Raw genomic sequence first — 18,167 nt, forward strand, 5'->3', positions numbered from 1 at the left:
ATTCCTGCTATGTCCCTTGATTTGAGGGTGATGTGGGGACAGGAAAACTATTTTTTGTACAGACACATCAGCGGCTACCTACAGAAATCTCCTCTGCACAATTGTTCTGTAAATGCAAGAACTAAGTCCTCACAATTGAGACTCTGAATGGTGGTGTCACGTCTTAGTCTTGACCTGGAAGTTGAATAAGTGCTCCACAAGACCAGTGGACTAATCCAATCAAACAAAGCAAGACTGTTAGCCAACATACCAAGCGAAAACTAAGAGCGAGCGAGCCATACAAAATGAGTGGTGGCACACCTGTCTATATCAGAGGTACACTCAAGACTTACTTCATGTTTATAAATGACAGGACAAGAGGGAAAGGCCTCAAGTTGCACCAGGGGGAGGTTTAGACTAGATATTAAGAAAAAAATGTTCATCAAAAGGGTTATCAAGCACTGGAACAGGCTGCTGAAGGAAGTGGTTGAGTCACCATCCCTAGAGGGATTTAAAAGATGTGTAGATGTAGCGCTTAGTGACATGGCTTAGTGGTGGATTTGGTAGTGTTAGTTTTAAGGTTGGACTCCATGATCTTTAGGATCTTTTCCAACCTAATTGATTTTTTGATTCTGTGAGGTACAGAAGAGTTTTGGTGTCAAACTCTGCTTTTAATTGCATCAGTGTAAAACTGGTACTCACAAGCTCTGCCTGAAAGGTAGCTGAATCGTATTTGTCTGTGGGAACAGGAATTTAGAGCCATTATCACCCCCCTGAAAGATTACTGTGAAGCCTGCTACAAGTTCTGCTGGTGCTTCTGCAGTCCCCAAGGGACTGCATTTTTTCTGGACTCTGATAGGCACTTGGCTCCTATCACCCTCTTAATGAGCAGTCTTTTCCCATATGTAATGACTCTTGGAGCAACTAGAATAGAAACTTTGTTAACTGCACTGAATAGCTCATGAAAGAACACAGTGAGAAGGATCTGTGGTACCACCTCTAATCTGCAGATTCTTAGAGCAGCCTTGCCTTTTACAAAGGGAGAAGGTCGAAGGAAAAATATGAGGTATAGATCAGGTTTGCAAGTCACCACAATATCTGGAATTGTTCAGAGATGAGGTTTTCTTACAGGCGCCTCCAGATAAGGAATTATCTTGTTTACTTTCATCACTCCAGATGTCACTGAAGTAATTTTGATGTTCAGTGGCTAACATGAAAGATTTACAGTGTAAAGCTGTGCCAACAAAACATTTGAAGAGCACAAGAGCTGCTTCAAAAATAGACATGGATCAATAGCGGCAGAATTCATTAAGAGAACAATTTCTTTATTATGTTAGGAAAAGGTGTGATAGTTTCATTAGTAATAAAAGCAAGACTCCCTAAGAGTTTAAAGCTTACTGTATTAGTGTGTATATTACTTGTAAGGAATTGATATTTAGGCCTTTTTCTTGGCTTTACCCTCGTTGCTAGGTAACAGAGCTGCCTGTGACATGCTAATCTTTCAGGATTGAGATGTAAGAAAATTATATCCAACAAAGAAATGTATGAATGATTGCTCTTTTTTGAACCTCATCCTAGGAAAAAGAGGAGCTGGGAGAATACACTTTCAACAGTTCTTGGAAGAATTCTGTTGAGGTTACAGAGACCCCTGCATGCTCTGTTCTCATGAAGAGTAAACATCACATGACTGGAAGAATAAAGTTAAATTGTCACATTCCCTGAAAGAGACTGAAGCCAGGGCAAGGGCAAATAACCACCCCATTTGCTCCTCTGCAGTAGGTGCTGAGCTTCTGGTCCCACTCTGTTCCCACAGCTGCCTTTCCAACCCCAAGCACCTTGTCCTGGCTGCCTGTGGAGGTTCCTGCAGTCTCAGTCCCACTTCCGCCTTGACTGTGGTGCAGAAGGGAACACCAATGTCAGGCAGCACAGCTGCAATTTTACACCCTGGTATCCAGCTGCCAGAGTTCAACTTTGAGATTTATGGGTGAGGCAGGCTGCAGTGAGTTTTTCTTTTCCCACATGCTCTGGTGGACTGTCAGTCACCCATCAAAGCAGACAAAACAGTGGCAGAAGCAGGTTTAATGTCATCAAGCACAAGTCATTAACCTGAACTAGACAAGAGGCACAGCCTTCAGGGGTTCATTGTTATCTCTAAAGGAGACAGAGGAAATGAAAATGTGACATGTAGGGTCTGTAGATCTCCAAGTTCATTTCTTTCAGTGCCTTAGGAACGGAAAACAAAGATGTATTTCAGCTTTTAGTGCTTTGCTACTAAGATTAATGGTCTGTAGCACTCATAACAACTACATTATTCTTGTAACAATAAGAATTATTATCTAATGGTTTTTGCATTGTGCTCCCCTTGTGCTTGTAGCTTTGCTGTATCTGTCACACACTTGCTTGGTTGGAACAAGGATAATGAACGGTTTACTTGACAAATTCCAACTTTTTGCTGGCAAAGAGCAAATGCCTTTCTGAGGTAAAGGGATCAGCACAGTATTTTGAGGGTTAGCTGTTCTGTTGATGTCTGGGACCTGATTATGCCCTTGTTCACGTTGCTTGCAAAGGTTTCCCCTAAAAAAGGCAAACTGATTTCAGCAGACATTTTCAGCACTTAACTTGCAAAGAGACATCAGGAAAGGCACTGGACTAAGGCCACGTCTGAACACTTGGTTTAAAATAGTGAAGTGTGAACTCCATGTGTCCTTGTAAATGGTTATAAAAGTCATATGTATAATTTTTGTTCCACAGACATATCAATGTAACTCTAAGAATCCCCACTACAATTAAAAAGATTTTTCTAATTCAGATAAAAAGAATTCAGTAATTTATTTTTTTTTTTAGAACATCCTGCACGTGAAGCTTCATGCACATTTATAAGTAAACAAAATAAATGGAGCAGGGAGGACCGAAACTAGATATTTTATATATTTATTTATACAATATTTGCAGGCAGTCTTAGCTAAATATCTAGAGGACGTAACTCATAAAGTGCCAAGGCACATTAAGTTGGGTATTTCCCCAGAGTTAGGCATTTACCTCTCCTAAGCAGCTGACATTCATTAAGATGAAACCCAGCTCTGATTAGGCAGTGACGTAAATACAATCAATTAGAAATTGCACATAAAAGTGTCTCAACTCAGTCCCTTTTCAGACACTGAATTCCTACTTCAGAGCTAACAGGAAGCACCTCCATCCCTTTGGGTTCCGGAGACCACATCTTTCTCCTACAGCTCTCATTTAAAGAGCTGGGGAAAAAAAAATTCCACCTCTCTACAGGAGCATGAGACAAAGATCCCTCATCCTACAGACTCTCACATAGGAAGTAGGATGCTGTGATACAGGTCTCTCCTGTGCTTGCACAGTCCAAACCTGTCTTCAGGTTCTTTTTCACCTCTAGACCCCCAAAAGGTTCTTTTAAAACATGAAAACAGCTGTGCTCTCAGGAAGGTGCAGTCATGGCAGAGCTGGTGCTGTATCTCCAAGGCTGGATGGTCCAGGTACCTGAAGAAGAAAGTGGGTATAGGGGTGGTCTTGCCAAGGCTGCTGCAGACAGCCCTGTGAAGACCAAAGTCACAAAATCCAAGGGCTTTTGCCCTGTAACTTTAAGCGTTAACCCAGATCACTTGACCTCCTGACAGCAGGGTGGCAATCTGGGGTTTTATTTAACATCTTCCTACACTCAACCAGTCAGAGGGTAACCACTGAATATGGTTCTTTGTTTTGCATCTACTGGCAAGGTTGGGAGGATTTACTCAGGTTGTCATAGAATCAAAGTAGTGCAAGAAATTAGGAATATCTCTTTATTGCTTCCAAATCAGGCTAAACATACAGAAAATCCTTGCAGTTTCTAAAAAATTATTGCCAATTTTTCATTTCTTCCTAGCTTAACAAAAAAGAAAACTCAGCATAAAATCTCTTATATTGTTTTTTATATATACATGTGTGTGTATATATATACGCAGTTTTATCCTGCATCATTAAAAATGACTGAGCAGATTCTGATATATTTGAATTATGCTACATTTTTATGCACGTATTGTCCAAGCAGATATATGAATGAAATGTGCACAGAATGAATCACATATGCACAGGCCACTGCTGTTTCCTGGTTATAAATACATCTTCCCTTCAGGACCATTATTTTATTTTATATAAAGCTAGTGCCCCCCAAAAATATACAAATTTTCTTTAGGTAATCTGAATGACATGGAGTGAAATCCTGAACGATTTAACAGACTGCATAGAGCCATCCTGTCTGCTTCTCCATTGTACAGCACAAATGATGTAAAATGAAGGTGAGTGAAATCATAGCCTGAGTTCTTTATGCTTGGCTTGTGAAGAATGATTGTTCAAAGCGAAAAGTCAAAGACAACAGGCTTTTGGCAGAATGAGAAATGTGCAAACAATTTTGCCTGTTATACTCACTATGATACTGGTAAACATATACAATCTCTATGGCTGCAGCTGCTGACTGGACAAGAGTTGCAATGAATAATAAAGATGTCATTTGGCATTATCTGGGTCTAGAAGAAATTGGCTGTTTAAAGGACTGGATTTTTTAGGTGTAGACTAGAAGAAGGTATACTCCTGTAACATGCTTCAAGAGATGACATCTACTGCATTTCCCTTGTTTCAATGATGATTTCCCATTTAGACCTGCAATATCTTTGAATAACACAGCTGTTGTAATCCTTTAGTTTTATAAATATGTTCACTTACCTATGTATCTGTCCAGATATATAAATATGTCTATCTTTATAACTGATCTAGAAGTATCTATCTGAGCATAGGTAGATAGTGACAGCATTTACAGGATGGCATGTACACTTGTCTCTATCACCAGGTAGGCCTGAGCCACACACATCTTCTCAAACGTTCAAAGTAAACACATCGCTTCAAGCATACTGTGTCACCAAAACTTCCTTTTAATTTGAAATGATTTATTTTTAACACAAAATATTTGCCACTTTTTAACAATAGATCTAACACCCATAAGCTTTGGTGCAAATACACACAGTGTTACTAACCACTGACTTGCCTGCTTACATCTTACCTTCATCTTGCAAGAGACTGGGCACTTCTTGCCCTAATTAAGCTGTTATACAATTCTGTATTTATCACTCATTTATAGGAGCCCAGGAGTAATAATTGATAACATCATTCTCCAAGTTGTTCAAGCTCCCATTCACAATAGTTACTATTAAAAATGTCGCAATTCAGCTTCTTTAAGTAATAATTAGGAAACTTTCTGTGCTCTTTTTCCTGGATCTAAATCTTACTTTCCAGTTTTGTACTTTCACAAGCATTCAATATTTATCCTTGTTTTTCCTGTGGACCAAAGTAAAAAACTGACAAAGTGGCTTTAAGATTTACTCTTAAAGTGTGTGCCTCCCTTTCCTGGGGCTAGGAAGTTCCCAGTGTGGCTTAGGGTGTCACAGTAGAGTTACAACAAGGGACCTGAGGGAAATAAAGTCGTTCTGTGAAAGACAGTGTATTTTGAAGCATCGCAGGAGTTGGTTGGTGAGCATCATGCTGACCAACTTGCTGAGTAATGTTCATGCCAGAGGAGCTCCCTTGGGGACAGTTAATTCCTGCATTGTAGATTCATAGCAGAAAATACTTTTATTTTGCAGGCACTACTTGAAAATGCATGCTTTGGTGGCCCTTTGGTCTCAGAAGACAGGGCTATAGTGGAGAGACATCAGATGTCTGTGTACTATTTATTACACCAGGGACTCAGAATAAACACACAATTGCTACGTACCCTTTCCCCCCAGAAAAATCCTCCCCAAAAAAGCCCTTTGCAAGCACAGAACTTAGAGTTACAATAGAGACTGTCACAAGGAAAAACACAGTCACTGTTCAGTGCCACTAGAACAAAGCCAGGACTGGCCTATCAGACCTCTGTTCTCCTTGTATAACTCTTCTATCCATCATGTCCCTTCTCTGTGTGTAACCACTGTCCCCTTTTCCCAGTCTTATCCTTGAGGGTTTTCCACCAACCTGTTTCCTCAATTTCAACTTCAATACAATTTTCTTTAATACTTCAGCTCCTCCCTTGGGTCACCCAGCAACAGCAATCACAGAAACACCAGACTTGTGAATCATCTTGGAGATGTGCAGAGTGCAACTATACCTGCTCTGCCAATCTTTCTTTCTAAAAGCAGGGTGAGACAGTGAAACTAATAAGGATTTGAACATCTGAATCATCTGAACATTAGAAGCTGTGCATAATTCAGTGTTTGGCTATAAAGAAAGACAAAGGGAGTTGCAAGGTTATGTCCTGTCATGCATATTCACACCAACACATCACACATACTTGGTTTAATTTCAGAGCTGAGAAATTAAAAGGGCAGCTTGAGAGATGTAAAAGTGGCCTCTATTTCTGGTACCTGCATAAGATACTGCGAAAATAAATTAGTCTAATTGGGATGGAGAGGCTTTTTCTCTAAGATAATATTCTTCTGTTCTTGTTTTTTCTATGTTTAATGACAAATCTGTCCATTTCTTAAGCACCTAGTAATAAGTCAGCATTCATATGCGATACTGAACAAAATAAAATTCAGCAAGGAACCAGAGGGTTTTTCATGTTCCTAAGGGGGAAATTATTTAAGACATTCTAGAAAGTGCTTTTACCTTTTCACTTGCTTTGACTGATTTTGAGGTTTTCATTCTCCTAGCGATGACCACAGGCAAAAGGAGATGACAGCAGATTGTCATGTTAAGCAGAGCAGGTTCTGCTGGTCACAGAAGAGACACTTAATTAAAGACCTTTTACTAAGATTGTGCACTTATTTCTCACACAAGACAGATTATTTTACACTGAAATATTTGTACAGTTCTCTGGTGGAAGTCTGGGGACAAACACCCAGCTCTGCATCTGCAGGCAGTTTTCACAGCAAGTGTTGATGTCAGTTAATTGTGAAATTTGTATCACAGAATTACAGAATCACAGAATCACTTGGGTTGGAAAAGACCTTCAAGATCATGAAGTCCAACCATTAACCCTACTCTACCAAGTCCAGCACTAAGCTGTATCCCCAAGTGCCACATCTAGATGACTTTTAAACACATCCAGGGATGGTCATTCAACCACCTCCCTAGGCAGCCTGTTCCAATGTCTGAAAACTCTTTAAGTGAAAAAGTTCTTTCTAATGTCTAGTCTAAGCCTCCCCTGGCACAGCTTGAGGCCATTTCCTCTTGTTCTATCATCAGTTACTTGTGAGATGAGACCAGTGCCTACCTTTACAACGTCCTTTCAGGTGGCTGTAGAGGGCAATGAGGTGTCCCCTCAGCCTCCTTTTCTTCACACTAAATACCACCAGTTCCCTCAGCTGGTCCTCATAAGTCTTGTTCTCAAAGCCCTTTACCAGTTTTGCTGCCCTTCTTTGGACACACTCCAGCACCTCAATGTCCCTCTGGTACTGAAGTGCTCAATACTGGACCCAGTATTCCAGGTGTGGCCTCACCAATTCTGAGTACAGAGGGACTATCACCTCCCTGGTCCTGCTTGCCACACTATTTCTAATACAGGCCATGAAGTCATTGGCCTTCTTGGCCACTTGGGCACACTGCTGGCTCATATTCAGCAGTCTACCAACCAGAACCCCCAGATTCCTTTCTGCTGGACAGCTTTCCAGCCACTCTTCCCCAAGCCTGTAGCATTGCATAGGGTTGTTCAGGCCCAAGGGGACCTGGCACTTGGCCTTCTTGAACTCCATACAACTGACTTTGGCCCATCAATCTAGCCTGTCCAAGTCTCTCTGTAGAGGTTCCCTACCCTCAGGCAGATCAACCCTCCCTCCCAACTTGATGTCTGCTGCAAACTTACTGAGGGTGCATTCTACCTCCTCACCAAGATTGCTGATAAAGGCCTTAAAAAGAAGTGGTCCCAAAACTGAGCCCTGAGGAACACGTGTGACCAGCCACCAGCTGGATTTAACTGTTTTCTTGGTAGTGGAGGAGGGGCCTCATGGGTGGCTCCTGTAAGAAGCTGAAAAAAAGCTAACTCAGCTCCAAAACCAGCCAAGGAGCCATTAGAGAGACAATAGATGCGCCTCTGCGATTAACATGAAAGAACTGATGTAAGAGCTGAGGAGAGAGCAAGCAGAGGACAAAGAGCTGTGCTGGATGGGTGAAAAGCAGTGCCGGGGTGAAGATCCCAAGGTTGGTGAGGAAGAAGGGGAAGAAGGTGCCCGAGTAGAATTTCCCCTTGCAACCCATGGCAAGATGGCAGGCTGTCCCCCTGCATTCATGGAGGAGCACAGTGAAACACTCCCTGGAGGCACCAGGAAGGATAAATGTGGATTTGCAACCCGTGAACTTGGAAATGAAGCCTTGGAGGGCCCCGTTCCAGTGGAGCTGACTGTTACCAAAGCAGCCTGTGACTCTTTGGGAAGCCCCCACTGGAGCAGCTTGCTACTGACCTCATGGGAAGAACTCATGTTGGAGTGGTTCGTGGAGGACTCTCTCCCATGGGAGGGACGTCATGGGAAAGCAGGGGAGGACTGTGAGGAATCCTTCCTGAGGAGGAAGGAGCAGCAGAAAACAACAGACTCAACTGACTCTAAACCCCATCCTCTGTCCCCCTGTGCCACTGGGGAGAAGGTGGGAGAGAAACCAGGAGCCAAGAAATTTGGGCCTGGGAAGAAGGGAGGGGTGGGTGTAACGTATGTAAGTACTGCTCTTTGTTGTCTGTGTCCTGTGCACATTTGATTAGTGATACATTTATTAATATTTTTTGTTCACCAATTTGAGTCTGTTTTGCTGTGACCTTAATCAGTGAGTGAACCCTCCATGTCCTTTGTCTCGACCCATGAGCTTCTAGTGGACCTTTTTCCTCACCATCCCACAGTGGGGAGGGGGGGGTTTGAGTGACCAGCCATGTGGCTGGTTCTTTGTTGTCATTTTAGGCCCAAACTGGGACAGTTTGGCAACAATTTTGAATAGCCAGTTCAGAACCTGGAAGAGTCAAAGGTTTCTGCTTTGGGGCAGTGGAATACTGCATTTATAAGACTTGCATATTAAGTCTATGTCATACATTGTTCTAGTTGCCATGACTACCTCTAATAAATGTTTGTATACCTCAGCAGTGTGTATATCCAGTTTAAAACCCTTTATTGACATTTGCTTCCTGCTGCATTTGGCACAATAAACTGAAGCCAGGAACAACTATTATTTTAAAGGAAACAGATATCGCATGTTCACACTTCCAAATCTGTTTTTTCAAAATCCCAGGTGGTTAGAGTAGCACATACACAGTTAGAGCACGCACAATGGTTTCACTCATCTATGGAGCAGCCAGTAGGAGGGCTGACGCCTGGTTTGTGCATACAAAGACATGCTCAGGCAAGCTTTAGTACCCGGTTTGGTAGTGCTAGTTTTTAAAGTACAGATTCCTATGCAAGCTGAAGCACAAAAGATTTTATAAGACCTACTTCATGCCTAATTGTTTTGCCTGGAATTATCACAGGTAATGGATAAAAGTTTAAACCAGACTTCAGGAAAAATGACACAAGAAGGGCAGTGCAGCAGTGGAATGAGGCTCCCTATCCTTGCAGGTTTTCAGGACCTGGCGAGATGAAGTCATGGCTGACTTGATCTTATCATGGCAACAGACAACCATTTTTGTATGGGAGGCAGTACGTATTGATCACAAAGTCTCTTCTAAGGAATATTTTAATGACTTCTGCCTGATTTTTACAGTTAAAAGGCCCTGTTATATGAACTGGATGCTGTAAGTTTAATATTTCCATACATTCATGTAGCTGTATACTTGCACAGATATGCTTACACCTACAGAAACTGCAAGTAGATATACAAACTGTACTTCAAAAAACACTAAATACGCATGCATTTTCAATCATACTTCTGCAGACAAGTAATTTCCAATACAGGACTTGCAATTATCTGCTTAATGAGTATGTGTGTATCATTTTTGCTCAAATTGTAGTTGTGGCCTCCGTTGGGGTTTCCAAGATGATTCAGGGAAGGGAAGGCTGCAAAATGTAGAGTGCAGATGTCAGCAGCAGCTCAGGTCCAGGTGTAACCAACTGCTGCAGACATTTTGGCTGGTTCTTACTTTCCTGCTCAGGAGGAACTGAATGTCTCCTGGTTCAGGAGATGCAGCAGAAAGATAAGATACAAGTGGGTCATATTTTCTAGGAGTTTGAGAGGTACTGATGTTATCTGCCTCTCACAGTGAAAAACTTATGAGTTTAAATGTTAAACACATTGGATATGCTTTTCAGCATTGGACTCCACACCTCCATAAGGGTAACTTTTGATGACTAGACCAGGCTGTGAGTAAGGCATATTCAAATAGAAGCAACCTCAATAAATCTTTGGATACTTGGAATACAGTGAGAAGGGGAATATGCCTCCATGGAACAAAGCCAATCTTCCATTAAGTAAATTTTGCTGTGCTGGACTGATGCTAATTTGCAGTGTATGTTTTGATGGGAAGAAACCATCATTTTAATCCAAGAGTTGGTTTTGCTCTAAGTCTCTCAAGCACTGCAATGCCACTTTCAGAAAAATTAAACTTTGGGGCACAACTCCTTATTCTTTAGTCAAAAGCAAACACTTCTAGTAGTGTGATAAAGTCTACGCTAAGAAGAATACAGAACAGACATTTTAATGACTTCCAGAAATATTTACTAGCCTCAAAAGACATTTAAGTTGTAGATTTAATTGCCTGTGTATAGAATTTACAGAAATGAAGCAAATCTTGCTGATACGTTTAGCATACTCACTACTCACAAGACTGGTGGACAAAGTGTCTCTTTAAGGATCTGTTTTAGGGTTTCCTTATGTAGAAATATTCCAGCAGCCAAGTAAGAAGCAGTAGCAATGAAACATAAAAATTGGTTTTATGCCATCTAGAATTTACTCCTTTGACTGACATGCAGCACTGGATACAAATATATTGTTAATATATTTGTCAAATTTAAAATTTACTTAATATTAGTGTAATTGTTCTAAATACTATTTGCTCCTGTCTCTAAATCCTTCCTTGCAAATCCTTCTGTTTCCTGTCCTCTACCCTCAGCCAAGATGTCCCTTCCAAAAGAGAGCTTGACCTCTCTGGTGCACACCAAATCACACACTTTTTCATTCACCTCTCCCTGCTCCCGGATATTTCTGGCTTGGTGCATCTCTTCCTCTTTCCCAGACCTCAGTTTTCCAATACATCCCACCTACCTCAGCTGTTTTTTGGCAGAAGGGGGACAGTGGGAACTGGCAGCTGGCAACCAGCAGCTCCCAGCAGATGCGCAATGTAGGGAAGGAAGGAAATTCTGCAGCAAATGAAGCCTGACCCTATTGTGTTCACTTGGCCCTGCTATTCAATTAACAAATCCTTTCCTTGGTCCTGAGCAGCTCTTTCCATGGCTCCTGCAAACCCAAGGCTAGTCAACAAGTTGTTACAAAACTGGACACTAAGAGTTTGCTTTCTTAAGTGTCAGACTTGCTACAGATTTAGTCTGTCATAAGGAACAATGGCTTCAGCACAAACAGAGAATTAACCCATAGAAACAGTGAAATCATGGGGAATTAATACTAGTTACAGTAACAAGGTGTTAGGTAGGTGGCATTCCAGATGAAAATGCCTGAACATTGTTTTATTTATTTATTTATTTATTTTTCTAAAGGCTGTTATCTTACTGCCACAGGCTCCTGGCAAGCAAGGCGCCCAAGCACATACTACATATAATACGCAACAAGCCGTGCTAGGCAGCAAAACACACAAACCAGAAAGTCTAAAATCTGCCTTCACAAAACATCAGAAAGGAGTTTTATCATATATTATATAATAGTACTGTTACACCCTCATAAAATTCCCCCTAAGACAACTTATTAAATTATGTTTTCTATTCAGCCTTAACCTACAACTTCCTGTTTACTTGAAATTGTAGCATGTGTTTTATTTTCAGTCTTGTGTTTCTTTTCTTTTCTTTTTTTTTTTTTCCAAATTATTTCAATGACTTGTAAAACCGATAGGGAAGTTCATTCCAAGAACAAAGTTAATGAAGGCAGCAGATCTTGATTCCTTACAGAATTAGAAAACTGTGTCCATGGAAACAAAAAGAGGAGTAAAACCTGAGATTCCCCTTTTATTCTCTGCTGTATGATGTGATGAGAAGTAATCAGTATAGTGGTATCTGAGGACAAATACTCTGTTGTAGCAACTCCAAGACATGAGGTGCCAGGTAGCTAGAATCAGCCAAGCTCCAAATTATGACACATACTGAAAGATAACACCTGCCATTTCCCCCAACTACTGTGTCTTGATATGCAGCTTTGCGACAAGTACCTCTAAGCTATTAGTATTTAGATTTGTATTGGTTTTGTAGCTCTTAGTTATGTATAAAAACAGAAATTAGTTTTGGTAGCAGGTCATGTTATGATAGCTCTTTAAATCATGACTTTACTGTAACTTTAATGTTGCTGATGTCCCAAACATTTTGTGATGATATGTCAGCAAGACTGCTCTGGGGTGGCTTTTTTTCCTCCAACTCTGTTTTTTATCTTCACATATTTTTTCATTTTCTATTGAAAATGTGTACTAATATGTGTACATATTAGTTCTCTCTCTCAGAAGAATGCTATATTTACAGTAAATACTTTTAAAGTACTTGTTTAAAGAAACACCATTTTAACAGGATAACTCCCCTCTCATTTGTCTCTGACATGACTCCCAACGGCCTTTTAACACCTTCCTTATTCTTCATTTAGAAATGCTGGCCTCCTGTCCTTTTACTTTCCCAAAATACAGACCTGCTTTTCCATTCTTTTTTTAAAGCTTGGTTTTTCTTTATCAGTCTTAGAGCAGTACTGAATCCTCTCTATTGTCATAGATATAAGTTAACCATCTCAAATAATTTCTGTCAGCCCTTTCATTTAAAACATACCAAGGTTTATATCCATTTGGGAACTTCGGAGGAATGATTTGGCAAATACAGTCACAGCTATGAAACATGTCACATTGAGGTAAAAGATACATACACCCCACACATACACACATACATACTGGTCATGAACAGAGCCATTTGATGTAATTTTAGTGACCAAAAGCCTCATCACTTATTCCAGATAAGGTTTTGCTGTCAAAACTTTAAGTTCTTCCCTTTTGGGAACACAGGAAAAAAAGGCCCAAACTACAGTTTGACCAGCATCAAGAAACTAAATGCTACAAGACTGCTACAGAGCTATTGTTTCTCTCTACTTTTTCAGCTAGTCAACACAGTCCCTTCCTTCCTTCCTTCCTTCCTTCCTCCCTCCCTTCCTTCCTTCCTTCCTTCCTTCCTCCCTCCCTTCCTTCCTTCCTTCCTTCCTTCCTCCCTCCCTTCCTTCCTTCCTTCCTTCCTTCCTCCCTCCCTTCCTTCCTTCCTTCCTTCCTTCCTCCCTCCCTTCCTTCCTTCCTTCCTTCCTTCCTCCCTCCCTTCCTTCCTTCCTTCCTTCCTTCCTCCCTCCCTTCCTTCCTTCCTTCCTTCCTTCCTCCCTGCCTTCCTTCCTCCCTGCCTTCCTTCCTGCCTTCCTTCCCTCCTTCCCTCCTGCCTTCCTGCCTTCCTTTCTTTGTCTTGATACCTCCTATAACAGCAACCCTATTTGTTTAAGATGCAGAACCCATGAATCCAGCTGTAATTCCTGATGACCACCCCAGCAGTGATCTGATACCCAACTGAGAATTTGCATGACTATACAAAGTACAAGTCCAGCAAACAGTTTGCACAGGAACACAAGTAAGGTTGTCTCTGATTTAAAAATTGTTATTTTCTCATTCATCTGCCCAACTGACTAGAACTGAGCAGGAGATACTGAGCTATAGCAAAATTTATGGTAATTTTCCATTAAATTATGCTGGGTAGCTTGAGCTAACTTAGCTGGAAAAATACCCTGTTCCTTCATCCTAGTATGAAAAAAATCCCTAACGCTGAGTCTAGAATTGGCAAGACTTCAGAAGTATCTTCTAAGTGCAGAAAAAAAAAAAAAAAAAACATGTCTACCCCATGGAAGTGATTAATTTCCTTTGCATAGACTTCAACATATATATTCTACTGAAAGAAACAAATGAGACAGATACTTAGGCTGGAGCAAGAGCATATCTGGCTAAAACTTCTCCATAATCATACCTTCTTCTACTCAGAGTGACTACATCTTTTTAGGTATCTTAGGGACATCTTCTATGAGGAGGTATGTATCTGTCCTTTAACAGAGATTATCCAGACACTTCACACTATTTTAATGTATTTAATTTCTAACCTCAGAGGGTCGTCACTTTCATTGCAGTGTCAGAGATACCCAGAGAGGGTGCTAAACAATGTATCTCCCAAACTGGAAGCAGCAATGCACCCCTTATGCTAATTATCCCTGATTCAGGGGCACAACACTGTGCTAACAGCTGTGCTGCTGCCAAGGTTCCCAGATAACTCGCATGCAGAGCTATGTACCTGTGCTGTCTAGACAAATCCATAGTGTAGTTTTTTTCACCCACAATCCATAGAAAACTTTTTAGAAGTCCACAATTATGAAGTCCTTGGCTTTCCTTTAAAATTATTTCTGGCAATTCCTCCAATTAGTCATGCATGAGTTCATATTTAATAACTATAATTAAATAATAATTTATCCTGTGCTTTAACTGCGATCTACATAACAGCTTTGCTTTCCCTAATAGGATAGTTACTCAAGTCAATAGCTTCCTGGCTATTCCATAGAAACAACTCACATGATAAAAGCAAGATTAACTTCTGGAGGGTGCTGAAACATCCCTCATTCCAAAGGACGATTAAAGTATTTTAACTTGTTTCTTTGCCTGAGGACAAGAACAAGAAATCTTCCTGCCATAAGAGCTTTATTATTCCTTGTATTTTTTTGCTTTTTTCAGCTTGCTTCTGGTAACATCTCAATTTCTTTGAGTAATGCTGCTTCCTATGGAGGAAAAAAAACATCTTTCCTGTATCTGCTGCTTTTCTTTACCTTATATGGTGAAAATTACTGTCACGTTTTAGCAGTGTCTTTAGAAACAAATTGCCACCTTTTGGAAGTCTGATGGCCTCTTTCAGATGTTTCCTGTTTTTCCTATAATAAAAATGACTGATTTGTTATTGGCTTCTGTGCAGTCTTGTTTTCTGTTAGCACCACCTGGTTTACGGCTGTGCCACCATATCACTGCTAAGGTGACACTGCTTAGGCTGACTGCTGGAAGGAGAGATTGGGTCTGCCTCAAGAACTGCAAACAGATCACACACATGGGGTACCAAAGGACGAACACACTATGAACTTCGCTGTGACTACTCAGGAAAGTCTATTCAAACCATACCCAATACTTTAACACATAGATCATCTTTTCCTTGAGCTATTGTTTTTCCTTCTATTTTTCTATATTTAAAGCCATTTCTGACAAGTTCCAATGTTTTCCTTTATCCTTTGATATTTGGGCCCTGAATCATGAATACAGCAATCTGAAAATCAATTTTCAAATCTATCATTAGTAATTTTCAGCAAAAGTAGCAAGCCCAAATAACACAGGGTAAACCCAAGAAACTATGAGTATTCTTGGTCTTTATTTTTCCCTTTTTTTTTTCTTTAATCTTGCTAGCTTTTAAAACTCTGTATGACATTACTCATCCCTATTCCCCCAGCTGCTGGAAATGTGTCCTCTCCTAATTTCTTCTTCTCTCTAGCCAGTTCTCTTACTTTAAGAATCCTCTTTCATCTTTCTTTGTCCAGCCTTGAACAAAATAGTCAACACTATTAAGTTAGGCATTTGCTTAGGCATGATTATCCACTGTAATCCTGGTTTACTGGGATACTCTTGATCAAAGTCCCTATTTTCCCTTTTGTGCTGACTTCCCTAATATCCCTTTATCTATCAAAGTGTTTAGCAACAATTCAACATGATGAAAAAATTATCAGTTTGAATTACACTTATTTCCTCGTTTGTCATAAATTATTTATTTTGAGAGTGTGCAGCTTTCACTTTTCAGTTTGCCATTTTTCTACTTCTTTTTTTTTTTTTTTTTGCTAGCTATAAAAACATTACCTGGTTGAAGTTGCTTCTTTGTTGGGTGAGGAGCAGAATGTTAAAGAACTGATGTACTTTGGTTGATCAAAAGCCTATCCAGTCCAATATACCAAACTTCATACTGGCTAGCAAAATTGTTTAAGGAATAGCAGAAGCATATGCAATTAATTTAGTGATTTTTCCGCAAGGTATCCAACCTTCTTCTGACAGTCTGCTTATGGACTTCCTTGAGCCAGAGGCTCCATCCAAAATAGCTGGCAAGGGCCACTCTTTCAATAACTTATCTGATCCTTTTTTGAACATATGTAAACTTTTGGTGTCCAGAATATCCTGTGGTAGTGAGTTCTGCTACATATGTATGTGCTGCTTGAAAACATTTCCTTTTTAGGCTGTGTTTTAAACCAAATCACTTCACTGGATATGCTTTCATGTTCAAATTAGTACAAAATCATGGTTCCAAATTTTTCCTCCCTTCCCCACATGTACTAGAACTTCTTCCATAGACCTCAGCTCCTTTTTATACTCAAATCCTCACCTATTTAATATTTCTTTATCTGGAAGGAGGTGAATAATAATTTTCAAAAGGCATTTGGGAGCACCCTGGGCAGCCACGCAGAGTAATTGATTTGGGGACCAATGCTCAGGTCTCAAGCACAGCCTCTCAGTTGTAAGATAGGTGGTGGTTCTCCACATCCCTCTCCAACCACGCGTGTGGCTCACGCCACACTTATGACTACAGCTTTAAAGTCTGAGAAGTGTGGGGCTGCTTTGAAGCTTACCCTGTCAGAGGACAATTACAACTGTAAGCTGTGTGTCAGAGTCATTTAGCAACCATTTGTAAGGGGAGAGCACAGCACATCATGGCAAGATCCTTAAGATCCAGCACACCTGGAGCTGAACTGAGCTTTTGGGACATGTGGGTAAGCAGCCAGGCAAGCACTTACTTAGTATTGTGCCATCTTCTGTTACCACATTGCTCAAGAAAAACGTGTAATTACTCCAGCAAACAGTTTTACATGATATGTAGGCAGACTGTCTGTGCTACACTTTAACAGCCTCTAGCTATAAATAACATTATTAGGAAAGCACATTGCCTTAGATGGAGAGACAGAGATAATCACCTTTCTAACTGTCTAGAAATATATTTAGATTTCATGTTTAAAGCTTAAAAATAGATTCAACAAATGCATTCAGTTTTAGACATTGGGTTAAGCTTCTTACCCAAATTATACAATCGACACAATATTGCCAACAGTTTATTTAAAGTTTTAAAACTGGTTAAAAAGCTGGTCCAAAATCTGAGACCTTAAAAGGCTCTTTAATTAAAAGGTGAAAATCAGGGCTATGACAGTGCCAGAAGGTACAACACAGGTGGCTGACACAGCTACTTCCCTGTACAGCTGTGTACATGTACCAGCCTCCTGTAGGACACCACAGCTCTGAATTTAGGACAGCTGAACCACCACAGATTTCTGCACAGGTTTCCACAAAGTATTGGGGCTGGTTTAAGTAAAATGCCAGCTTGGAAATTCTGACTGATTTTAGTGTGACATTCTACATGCTTTCCTTTCATGTCAGGGATGTTACTGGCTAAAGGCTTGTATGTACCTGCTGTCCCTGTGTCAGGGTGCACTGGTGGGGCTACTTGGCATGTCCTGCACGGCTCTCTTCCTGGAGCAAAATATTGGCACTCATGTCTGTCTTGCTCTCATACTTTTGATTCTTTCTTCTTTATATGGTGTGAATAAAGACCCTGAGCCCCATGCCTTTGCTTCTGCACCACTGCGCTCATTATGCCCCCTCTGAGCACCACTGGCCCATGGACACACTAGTGTGCTGAAAAGGCCAAGTGTCCCACCTTGCGGAGCCTAACCTGAGAGCTATTTGCTCTGTGAGCATTTCCCCAGGAAGGTGTTTAACCACCCAGCCTGCTCCCTCTGGGCAGCCACTTTAGCATACCTTCTGACCCCAGAAAGTGGATATAACTTTGTGGTAAGCTAAATGAGCTTGTTTTCACTGAAGCCAGATTAAGCCAGCCACCCTGCCCTTTTGTAGTGTGTGGATACTGATTCCACAGCTTTCACAAGCGTTGTCAGGATGCAAAGAAAGGTTTGTGCTGGGTGTCTGTGGAGGACACCATCAGGGCCACTATAGCCCTTTA

Source organism: Chaetura pelagica, unplaced genomic scaffold (genome assembly GCF_000747805.2).
Source record: "Chaetura pelagica isolate M959 unplaced genomic scaffold, ChaPel_1.0 scaffold50, whole genome shotgun sequence".
Classification (NCBI taxonomy): domain Eukaryota; kingdom Metazoa; phylum Chordata; class Aves; order Apodiformes; family Apodidae; genus Chaetura; species Chaetura pelagica.